We start from the raw sequence: 10,979 nt of genomic DNA on the forward strand, positions 1-10,979 counted from the left end.
TGAAAAGATAATACCCAATGCTATCAACTATTAGAGATACAAACCAAAACCAGAATGAAATAACAGGATGGTTAAGATTTTTTTTTTTTAAGGTGGGCAGGATGGGGGAAATAAATGTTGGCTAGGATATAGGGAACCTAGAACTTTTTATCCATTACTGGTGGGAAAGCACAATAGCACAGCCTCAGTAAAAACAATGCAACGGTTCCTAAAAAACTAAACATAGAACTGCTATATTACCCCAAGGAACAGATTTAATCATTAGACACTAGAGATCGAAGACGTGAAGAGTTGTGGGATGACATGAAGAGCATCATGCAGAAAAAAAAAAAAGAAAAAGAAAAAGGTCATTAAGAAAACAAAGAAGAAGGGGGAAAAGACTAAAATGGATGTCAAAAGAGGCTCTGAAACTTGATCTTCAGCATAGAGATGTTAAAGCAAATGGTAAAAATAAGGAGGCAAAACAGCTGAATAGAAAATGTCAACAAAGGTCAGCTTGGGAAGACTAAGTCAAATATAATAAAATAACAGCACTAAAATCTTCTTTTTCTTCTTTATGTAAATATACATACAAGACAACATTTATCAGGTATACAGCTCAGTGACATCAAGCACATTAAACAGTTCTGTCATTATTACTCTAAATCCTAGCCAGATTGTCCATCACTATAAGCAGAAACTTACTCCTTCCCAAACAATGGCTCCCCATCTCCCTCTGCCTCCTGCAACTCGTATCGACGAATAAATTTTGGTATCTACGAATAAACTTTGGTTTTTATATATTTGTCTCTTGTCATCTTGAATTAGTGATGATAGTGTCCCACTGAACCAGTGGCAGGGGCACTCCCAAAGTTGGAAGCCAGGGTCACAAATTAGGTTTTCTTGACTTCAATGTTTACGGCTGGATTTTCAGGTCGTTCTCCAATGGAAGCACTGGGTGTGTTCAGACATCCAACATTTCAGTCTTACAAAGTGCACCAACAGACTTACAACCAGGCTTACAAAGTGCACCAACAGACTTTCAGTAAACATGCTTAATTAGAAAAGCATATCTGCTCTGATCATTTAGCTTTGTCAAATAATTATCTACGAAGAATTATATTGTATCTCCAAAGGTTACATGAGAAGCTTGGGAATCAGTGAGTTTATGTTAATGATGCTACGATGATTTGGAAAATAATAACGACAATGGTTACACAACTTGAAAAAATAAGCAATGTTATTGTACAAGTAGAAATTGTCAGACTGGCATACCTTTTCTTTTATATATTTTCACCAAAAATAATATACAATTTAAAAAAAACTACCTCATGGCCATTTTGTAGATGGCTGTCACGGGGACCGGAGGCGGGCACAGCGGCGTGGGAGTAAGGAGGCAGGACACGAACGCAGCCAGCTATAGCCAGCTAGGTCTTAACTTCACTAACCAGGACTCCCATGTGACCGAGAGCTGGAACCTCGTGCAGCACAAGGAAATGTAGCTCAGCGACTTGTAATGCGAAGCATGTGGACAGGCCTATGACATGTCATTTAGGTTGTTCATGAGCATTCCTCCACTCCTGATGCCAAGCTCAGGATTGTTGGACTATTTTTTCAGCTGTAGGATCAGTATCGGACTGCGAACCACAAGGAGGCAATTAGCCAAATACTCCTTTTGGTCCTATTGTTCGGCTTATCTCCTTTGTCTGTTGCTCAGGCAGGTAGAGACCAGTTGTGCTTTGGATGACTGCTTGCAAGCTGTTAAGACCCCAGACACTACACAAAGAACTAAGAGGTGCTAAGAGATGGCGCTTAGTGGGGATCAGTCTGGCCTGAGAATCCAATGCTGCTGGCACTCTGGAAGAGCGGACTCTTGACTCCTGGGATCCTGTTTGAATGGGCCTTCACTTCCAGCCACCCCAGTTCAACAGCTATGCAAAACCGCTTCTTTTCTCTTAATGATGGGTATTGGGAAGAACACCACATCCAAGTCAATGGAGGCTGGAAGTTCCACAGAAGGCAAATATGAAGATGAGACTAAGTACTCTGCTTTCTTTACTCTTCCAGTGATGATAAACAGAAGTGCCACATCCAGTGGAGAACACCAAGCTCATGGCCATTTATACCACCGAAAAAATGCATCGCAGAAAGTTTCTAAAATATTTTAGAAAGGCATGAGTCTTGGATTTTGAGAAAGCAAGAACATGTTTGTGAGGTTTTAGAACAAGAACAGTGCTGAAGCTAAACTGGATTTAGCTCAGATGCTGAATGAACTAAATGTTTTGGTCCTTCTGATGACATTGGCATGCTTTGGACATTAAAAACAAAAAACTTTACTAAATAGCGAAGGAAAAAGTAGAAAATAAAAATTGTCACCTAAACTATAAAAAACAAACAAACAAAAAACAACAAAAGAACTACCTCATAAAAAAGACACAGCATTTTGAATAAATAAATGAGAAAATAATATTTATAAGGGTTTTTAAGCTTCTATTATTCAATCTCTTGTTTTATTCTTTCACATTTTTCCAAGTTCCTGAGGCCAAGGTCAGAGTAACTAACTTATCTTGATATTTATTTGAGGAATTTTACCTTTTTTATATTAAGAAATAAGGATTACCAGCATTTATTTTCAAAGATATTTCAACGTTTAGCTAAAGATCATAAGTAAATTTAACATTAATAGATCATTTTCCTTTACAGTGTGTAGTGTTTTCATTATATAATAATTTTACCAAATTATAGATGACAGAGGAATTACTTTTATTAGATCCTACCACTTAAAATGTCTATTCTTCTCATTATGGTATATTTTTCCTTCTAGTCATATTTTGTCAGTTAATAGAATTTTTCAGTTTAATTCAACAAACACTTTTTGAATGTATTGTACTATAAAATGGGGCAAAGTGTCAGTTCAGCTAGCTGTAAGTCTAATAAAAGATGTTGTTGTTATCAAGTCAGTTCTTACTTATAGTGACCCTGTATAGGGTTTTCAAGACTTCAAATCTTTGCGGGACCTAGAAGCTTCATCTTTCTCCCATAGAGTAGCTAGTGGACTCAAACCGCCAATCTTGTGGTTAGTAGTCCCATGTTTATCCTATGGAGTCACCACACTCTCTTAAGAAATGATACCAACATGTAAGTAAGTAATCCAATGCAATGTAGTAAGTGCATAGAAATCAACAACCCTCCATGAGCAAGGACCTAAAGAAAAAAGAGGAGTTCTGTTGGTAAGTATCAGAAAGAAGGCATTTCACATTACCAAAATGTAATGGCATGAGAAGGGTAATTATGGAAGAGGCTAGAAAGGTAGACAAGGATCAGTATGGCAAAGAGTCTTACGTGCCATGAAAATGAATTCAGACATTCATTCTGGATACAGAGCAAAATTAGGAAGAGTTCTAAATGGAAATGCAACATGATCACATTTGTATTCCAGAAATCATTTTGGTGGCATTAGGAAGGATGATTAGTGAAGCAACCAACTCCTTAAGCTAGAGAAACCATTTGGAAGCCAATGCAATAGCTGTAGGCAAGAGACAGAGGTCTGAATTGGGCATTGCAGTGAAGAATAAGCAAAGTAAACTGAGGGATGTTTAAAGATCATACAATATGGAGGAGGCTGGGTGGGAGATAGGAGACCTGAATCTAAAGAAGTTTCCATGATTCTCAGAATGATGAATGGACAATGTTGCCATTAACTGGGGCAATGTTGCCATGAACCAAGATAGGAAACATACATACCAAAGGATGAGAACAAGATAAAGGAGAGGGATGGAAATTTGTGAAAAAATAAGAATTCGTCTTGGGAGCATTGCTGTGCTTGAAGTGTCCTCTGGGGCTTCTGGTGGGCACTTCTATTGCTATTATATATATTGAGTTTGAGAGAAATGTGGAGAAAGAAATTTTGGAGCAATCCACAACAGCTTGTAGCTAAAACCATCCATGTAAACTTTTGTTTAGGGCTGATTTAGTGGAGAGAGGACTAGAAGAGACAGACAGGAGGTAGTAAAAGCCTAATGGAAGTAGATAGAAAAGTAAATCTGCAACAAGAGGGCAGATGATAAGCAGATTGTAACCAAGAGTCAGAATCAACTCCACAGCAAAATGGTTTAGTGCTTGTTTTTTTTTGTTTTGTTGGGGGAGGGGTGCATCTCAAAGAAGCTTCAATCTGTTTTTAGGCCACTGAGTAGGCAATTAGTAGACAAGGATGAGACATGGGAGAGATGGATTAATCAATGAAGCAAGAACTCAGAGTAAAAAATATATATATACACATGCAGGTCCTGGCATGGTGCTGTTGGATAAGCACTGGACTGCTAACCACATGGTAGGTGGTTCAAGCCCACCACTTACTCTTACTCCTTGTGGAGCAAGGAGTTTTACTGCTGTGTCAGATGGATCTTGGCTGAAAGAGAATACTAGAAAGATGTTTACATGTACTTTACAGCTATCTAAATAACCTCTGTCAGTTTGTCACACTTTGGTGAGTTGCATTTTCCTGTGAGGCTGGAAGCTATGCCACCAGTATTTTAAATACAGCAGGGTCACCCATGATGGAGAGGTTTCATTGGAGCTTCCAGCTAAGACAGCCTAGGAAGACAAAGAGACGGACAACTTCAGAATGGTTAGCCACTGAAAACCTCATAAATATCAGTAGAAAATTATTAGATGCAGTACCAGAAGATGAAAACATTATGAATATCACCAGAATGTAGTCAGATATAGTGCCAGAAGATTAGCCCCTGAAATTGAAGACCAATAAAAATACAACTGGTGAAGAGTTGCCTCCTAAAACTAGAGTGACTGTGATGAAACAAAGCTTTCGGTACTTTAATTTGCTGATGAGGCACAACTCAAAATGAGGAGAAGCCATTGTAAACATATAATTATGTATATGTAACATAAAAAACACTAATAATTATGACAGAGAATGTACGAAGCATGAATCAAATAAATTTGAAAGTTGTCAAAAATGAAATACAACACATAAAGACCAATATCCTAGGCATTAGTAAGCTAAAATGGACTGAAATTGGCCATTTTGAATCTGACAATCACATGGTTTACTATACCAGAAATGAAAAATCAAAGAGGAATGACTTCACATTCTTCATCAGAAAGAACATTTCAAGACACATACTGAAGTACAATTCTGTGTGCAATATGATAATATCTATACGGCAACAAGAAACCAGTGAATACCACTGTTGTTCAAATTTACACAGCAACAACTAAGGCCAGTATGATGGAATTGAAGAATTCTACCAACTTCTTCAGTGCAAAATTGATAAAAAATGCAAACAAGATGCACTAATAATTACTGGTGATTAGAACACAAATATTGGAAACAAAGGGAAAGGGGAAGGGTCAGTAGTTGGAAAGTATGGCCTTGGTGACAGAAATCATGTTGGAGATCACATGATACAATTTTGCAAGAACAATGACTTAATCATCATGAGTACCTCATTTAAAAAACACAAAAGATGACTATACCTTTCATATCACCAGCTGACATACACAGGAGTCAAATGTATTAAATCTGTTGCAAGAGACAGTAGAAAAGCTCAATATCATCATCCAAAACAAGGCCAGGACAGACTATGGAACAGACTATCAATTGCTCATATGCAAGTTCAGGCTGAAGCTGAAGAAAATTAAAACAAGTCCATGAGAGCCAAAATATGACTTTGAACATATCCAACCTGAATTTACAGACCATCCCAAGAAGCAATTTGATGATTTGCACTCTAATTACCAAAGAACAGATGAGTTGTATGATAACATCATGAACATCATACAGGAAGGAAGGAAAAGGTCATTAAAAAATAAGGAAGAAAGAAAAGACCAAAATGGATGTTAGAAGGGACTTTGAAATTTGCTCCTCATTGTAGGGATGATAAAACAAATGGAAGAAATGACATGGGAAAAGAAGTGAATAGAAAATTTCAAAAGTCAGTTTGAGAAGACAAAGTTTACAATTGTAATGAAATGTGCAAAGACCAGGAGTTAGAAAATCTAAAGGACAGAAGACATTCAGAATTTCTCAAGCTGAAAAAATAATGGAAGCCTCAACTTGCAATATTGAAGGATTTCACAGACAAAAGCCTTCAATATTGTAATACTGAAGGACTCTGGGCAAAATGGAGTCCTAGTATGGTGCTATAGGACAAGCACTGGACTACAAGGTCAGTTTGAAGCAAAAGGTCAGCGGCTCAAACTCACCAGCCAATCCTTGGAAGCCCTACAAGGTCACTATGAATTGGCAGTGACTCAATGGTACTTAAAAACAACAACAATGGACAAAATATTGAATAATGCAGAAAGCATCAAAAGAAGATGGAAGGAATACACAGAATCACTGTACATAAAAGAAATGGTCAATATTTAACCATTTCAAGAGGTAACACATTATCACAAGGTCAATGGTACTGATGGAAGAAGTTCAAGATGCACTAAAGGTATTGACAAAGAATAAGGTTCCAGGGATGATGGCATACAAATCAAAATCTTTCAATAAACTAAGGCAGCACTAAAGGCACTCATTTATCTGTGCCAAGAAATTTGGAAGACAGCTACCTGGCCAACTGATCAAAAGAGATTCATATTTGTGCCGATTCTAAAAAGAAGTGACCCAATAGAATGCAGAAATGATTGGACAATATCAATCATATCATATGCAAGTAAAATGTTGCTAAAGAGAATTCAAAAATGGTTGCAACAATGCATTGATAGGAAACTAACAGAGATTAAAGCCAGATTCAGATAAGGACATGGAATGAGGGATATCACTGCAGATGTCAGATGGATCTTGTCTGAAAGCAAAGAATAGCAGAAAGATGTTTACCTGTGCTTTACTGACTATGTAAAGACTTTCAACTGTGTGGATCATGACAAACTATGGGTAACACTGTGAAAAACAGGTAATCCAGAACACTTAATTGTGTTTATGAGGAGGCTATACATAGCCAAAAGGCAGTTATTCAGACAGAACAAGGGAACACCAAATGGTTTAAAATCAGAAAACGTTTGTGTCAGAGTTGTATTCTTTCACCATATTTATTCAATCTGTATTCTGAGCAAATAAGCTGAGAAACTGGATTATATGAAGAAAAACATGGCATTAGGATTGAAAGAAGACTCAGTAATAACCTACAATATGCAGATGATACAACCTTGCTTGCTGAAAATGACAAGGACTTGAAATACTTACTCATGAAGCTCAAAGACCACAGTCTATAGTATGGATTGCAACTCAATGTATATTAAACAAATATCTTTACCACTGGACAAATAAATAACATTATAAGTGGAGAAAATGATCCAAGTTGTCAAACACTTCATTTTGTTTGGATCTACTATCAAAATTTCTGGAAATATCAGTCAAGAAATCAAATGACATATTGTATAAGGCAAATCTGTTGTACAAAACCTCTTTAAAGTGTGCAAGAGCAAGGATATCAGGCATGCCTGAAACAAATCATGATAATTTCAACAGCCTCATATGCATGTGAAAGTTGGGCAATGAATAAGGAAGATTGCAGAAGAATTGATGCACTTGAATTATGTTGTTGGAGAATAATATTAAAATGTCATGGAAGGTCAGATGAACACACAAATGTGTTGGAAGAAGTGCAGCTAGAATGCTCCTTAGAATCCAGGATGATGAGATTTTGTCCCTAATTTTTCAGACATGTTAATAGGCTCAAACATACCAACAATTGTGAGGCTGATGCAAGACCAGGCAGTATTTTGTTCTGTTGTGCAGAGGACCGCTATAAGTCAGAACCAACTAGATAGCACCTAACAGCAACAATAACAACAAAGACATTCAACTGTGTGGCTAATAATTATGACCAACATTGTAAAGAATGCATATTCCAGAACATTTAATTGTGCTCATGAGGAACCTATCTATAGACTAAGAGGCAGTTGTTTGATGAGAAGAAAGGAACACTGAGTGGTTTAAAATCAGGAAAGGTGTGCACCAGGGTCATGTCTTTTCATTATACTTATTAAATTTTTATACTGAGCACATAATCAGAGAAACTAGGAAGAAGAATTGGCATTAGAATTGGAGCTCGAGTTATTAACAATTGGTTTGTGTTATGCAGATGACACAACTTTGCTTGTTGGAAATACAGAGGATTTGAAATACTTACTGATGAAAATCAAAGATGTTGGATTGAACCTGTTATTGTTAAGTGCCGTCAAGTCTGTTCCAACTCATAGCGACAAACACCCCGTATGGTGTTTCCAAGGAGCAGCTGGTGAGTTTGAACCACTGACCTTGTGATCCAGTGTTTTATCCCATAGCACCACCAATGTAAAGAAAACAAAAACCCTCACAACTGTACCAGTAACACCATGATAACCAGAGAAAAAATTGTAGTTGCCGAACACTTTGTTTTGCTTTGATCCTCAATCAATCTTCATGGAAGCAGCAGTCAAGAAATCAAAAGACACACTGCATTAGGCAAATCTGCTGCACAAGACCTCTTTCAAGTGTTGAAGAGCAAAGATATCACTTTCATGACAAAGGTGTGCCTGACCCAAGCCATGGTATTTTCAATCTCCTCATATGCATATGAAAGTTAGACAATGAAAAAGACAGTTATTAGAAGAATCTAAATATTTGAATTATGGTGTTTTTCAAAAAATATTTTTGGTACCATGGACTGTAAGAAGAACAAACAAATTTGAGTTGGAAGAAATAGAGTCAGAATCCCCCTTAGGAGTCTGGATGGCAAGACTTTGTCTCTCTTCCTTTGGACATGTCATCAGGATCGAGCAGTCACTGGAGAAGGATATCATGTTTGGTCAATTGGAAGGTCATCAAGAAAGAAAAAGACCTACAAGGATGTGAACTGACACAGTGCGAGCTACAATGAGTTCAAGCATAGTAATGATTCTGATGTTGGCATAGGACCGGGCAGTGTTTCATTCTGTTGTTCATAATGTTGCTGGAGTCAGAATTGAATCAATGGCAATTAACAACAACAGTGTATTTAACATGTATTTCCCTAGACCTGGTGCTGGTGATTGTGTGCCATGGAGTCAGTGCCAACTCGTAGCGACCCTGTATATGGTTTCCAGTGCTGTAAATATTCCAGGAGCAGAAAGCCTAATCTTTATCTCTCCCTGTAGATTCAAACTGCTGACCTTGCAGTTAACAGCCCAACTCGTAACCCCAATGTTACAAGATCTTCTTCCCTATGTCTGGCATGTAGTAATCTCTCAATAAATTACTACTTTTATGTAGGAAACACCACTGGGTTTCTGACTTTGAAGCCAGAGAAAACAACTCAATTTTTATCTTTAATAGTATAATACTGGATGAGTCCTAGAACCCAGTTACTTTATATGTATAAAATTCCCTTTCTATTTTAACTAATTCATCCACTTACTGAAGATTTGGGGTTTTTTGTTTATTGTTGTTTTCTTTGTAGTCTTCAGTGGCACTTCTTATGTTAAGAACAGCCCTGTTGGTATTGTTCTTTTTCGAGCAGTGGCTCTTGGACTTTGCTTCATATTAGAATCATTATGGGCATCCTTTAAAAACCTTGAAGGCCTGGATGGAACCCCACACCAATCAAACCAGAATATCAGCAGTGAAAGTCAAGCATCTACATTATTTTTTAACTCCTAACACATTTACAATGTGAACCCATTTTAGAAAGAGTGTTCTAGGGCAGAGTTCTGAAACTTGAACTACATAAAAATTCCCTAGAGAGCCTTACAAAAATATTGATTTTCTGTCCCTATGCTGAACTGCAAAGTTGGTTTGAACTGCAAGGTCAACAGTTTAAGATCACCAGTTGCTCCTTGGGCACAGTTGCTCCTCGGATACAGGGTTTCTATGCGTCAGAATCGACTTGATAGCACTTAACAACAACATGGTCCATTCAAACCATGGAACAGCATGGTAAGCATTGCCTGAGAGCTTGCTAGAAATGCAAATTCATGGATCCCACTTCACACCTACGGAATCAGAGGCTCTGGAATTTTTTAACACTCAAATCTGAATTTTAAAGAGCATTTCAGTCCTTCAGGTGATCTGTTGTCATGTTTTTAAGTGTTGTCAAGTCAGTTTTGATTCAAGGGACCCTGTATAGAGTTTCTGAGGAGTGGCTGGTGAGTTTGAATTTCCGACCCTGTGTTTCAAACCAACCTTGTGGTCCAATGCATTATCCCATAGTACCACACCAGGTGTTCTATTGCTCACATTTTGAGAAGTGCTAGCCTAGAAAATTACAGTCCTTGTGGGACAAGGTTAAGTGCTTGACAGCTACCAGAAAGATGGGATTTAACCTCACCCAGCAACTCTGCAAGCAGAACACCTGGTGATTTGCTTTGTAAAGACGTGGTTTTGTTGTTACTGTTGTTGAGTGTCATTGAATATGTTCTGACTCATAGTAACCCTGTATAGGATTTTCAACTGGTGGGTTTGAACTGCCAACTTGTGGTTAGCAGGCCAGTGCTTATCATACAACCCCACACCAGGGCCCAGCCTAGGAAACCCTATGAAGCAGGTCTACTCTGTCACATGGGTCACTATAAGTTGGAATAAATTCGATAGTACCTAATAATAATAACGCATCGTAGAGAGTTATTTCACAAACTTTAATGTGCATCAAATCATTGGGTATATTTTCAAAATGAAGATTCTAACTGACAAGATACGGAATGAGGCCAAAAATTCTGCATCTCTGGCAAGTTCATAGGTAACACCCAGGCATTGCTTGCCCAAGGGTCATAGTTTGAATAGCAAGGCTAGAAAAAGTGAAAGGAATTAAGCGTTCTCTTCTTGTTCCACTCTCCCTCTTCCTTCTGCAATTGCCAAACACATATATCCTGAAATAATGCCTCAACAAAGGTATACCATAAAAGGAGAAAAGGGATCTGCCCATCCTTAATACAGACAGTTAGGAGTACATTGCCTAGAAGGATTTTAAAACACAACTAAAATTGGTTTGCTTTTTACTAATACAGTGTGTTGC

General features: G+C 37.7%; 1 pseudogene; it reads right to left on the reverse strand.

The window, feature by feature from the left end:
* Window positions 1–1,637: 1,637 nt before the first annotated feature.
* The window catches only part of LOC102818341, a 39,070-nt pseudogene continuing 29,728 nt past the window's right edge, over window positions 1,638–10,979 (reverse strand).

Source organism: Chrysochloris asiatica, unplaced genomic scaffold, assembly GCF_000296735.1.
Source record: "Chrysochloris asiatica unplaced genomic scaffold, ChrAsi1.0 scaffold00024, whole genome shotgun sequence".
Lineage (NCBI taxonomy): Eukaryota > Metazoa > Chordata > Mammalia > Afrosoricida > Chrysochloridae > Chrysochloris > Chrysochloris asiatica.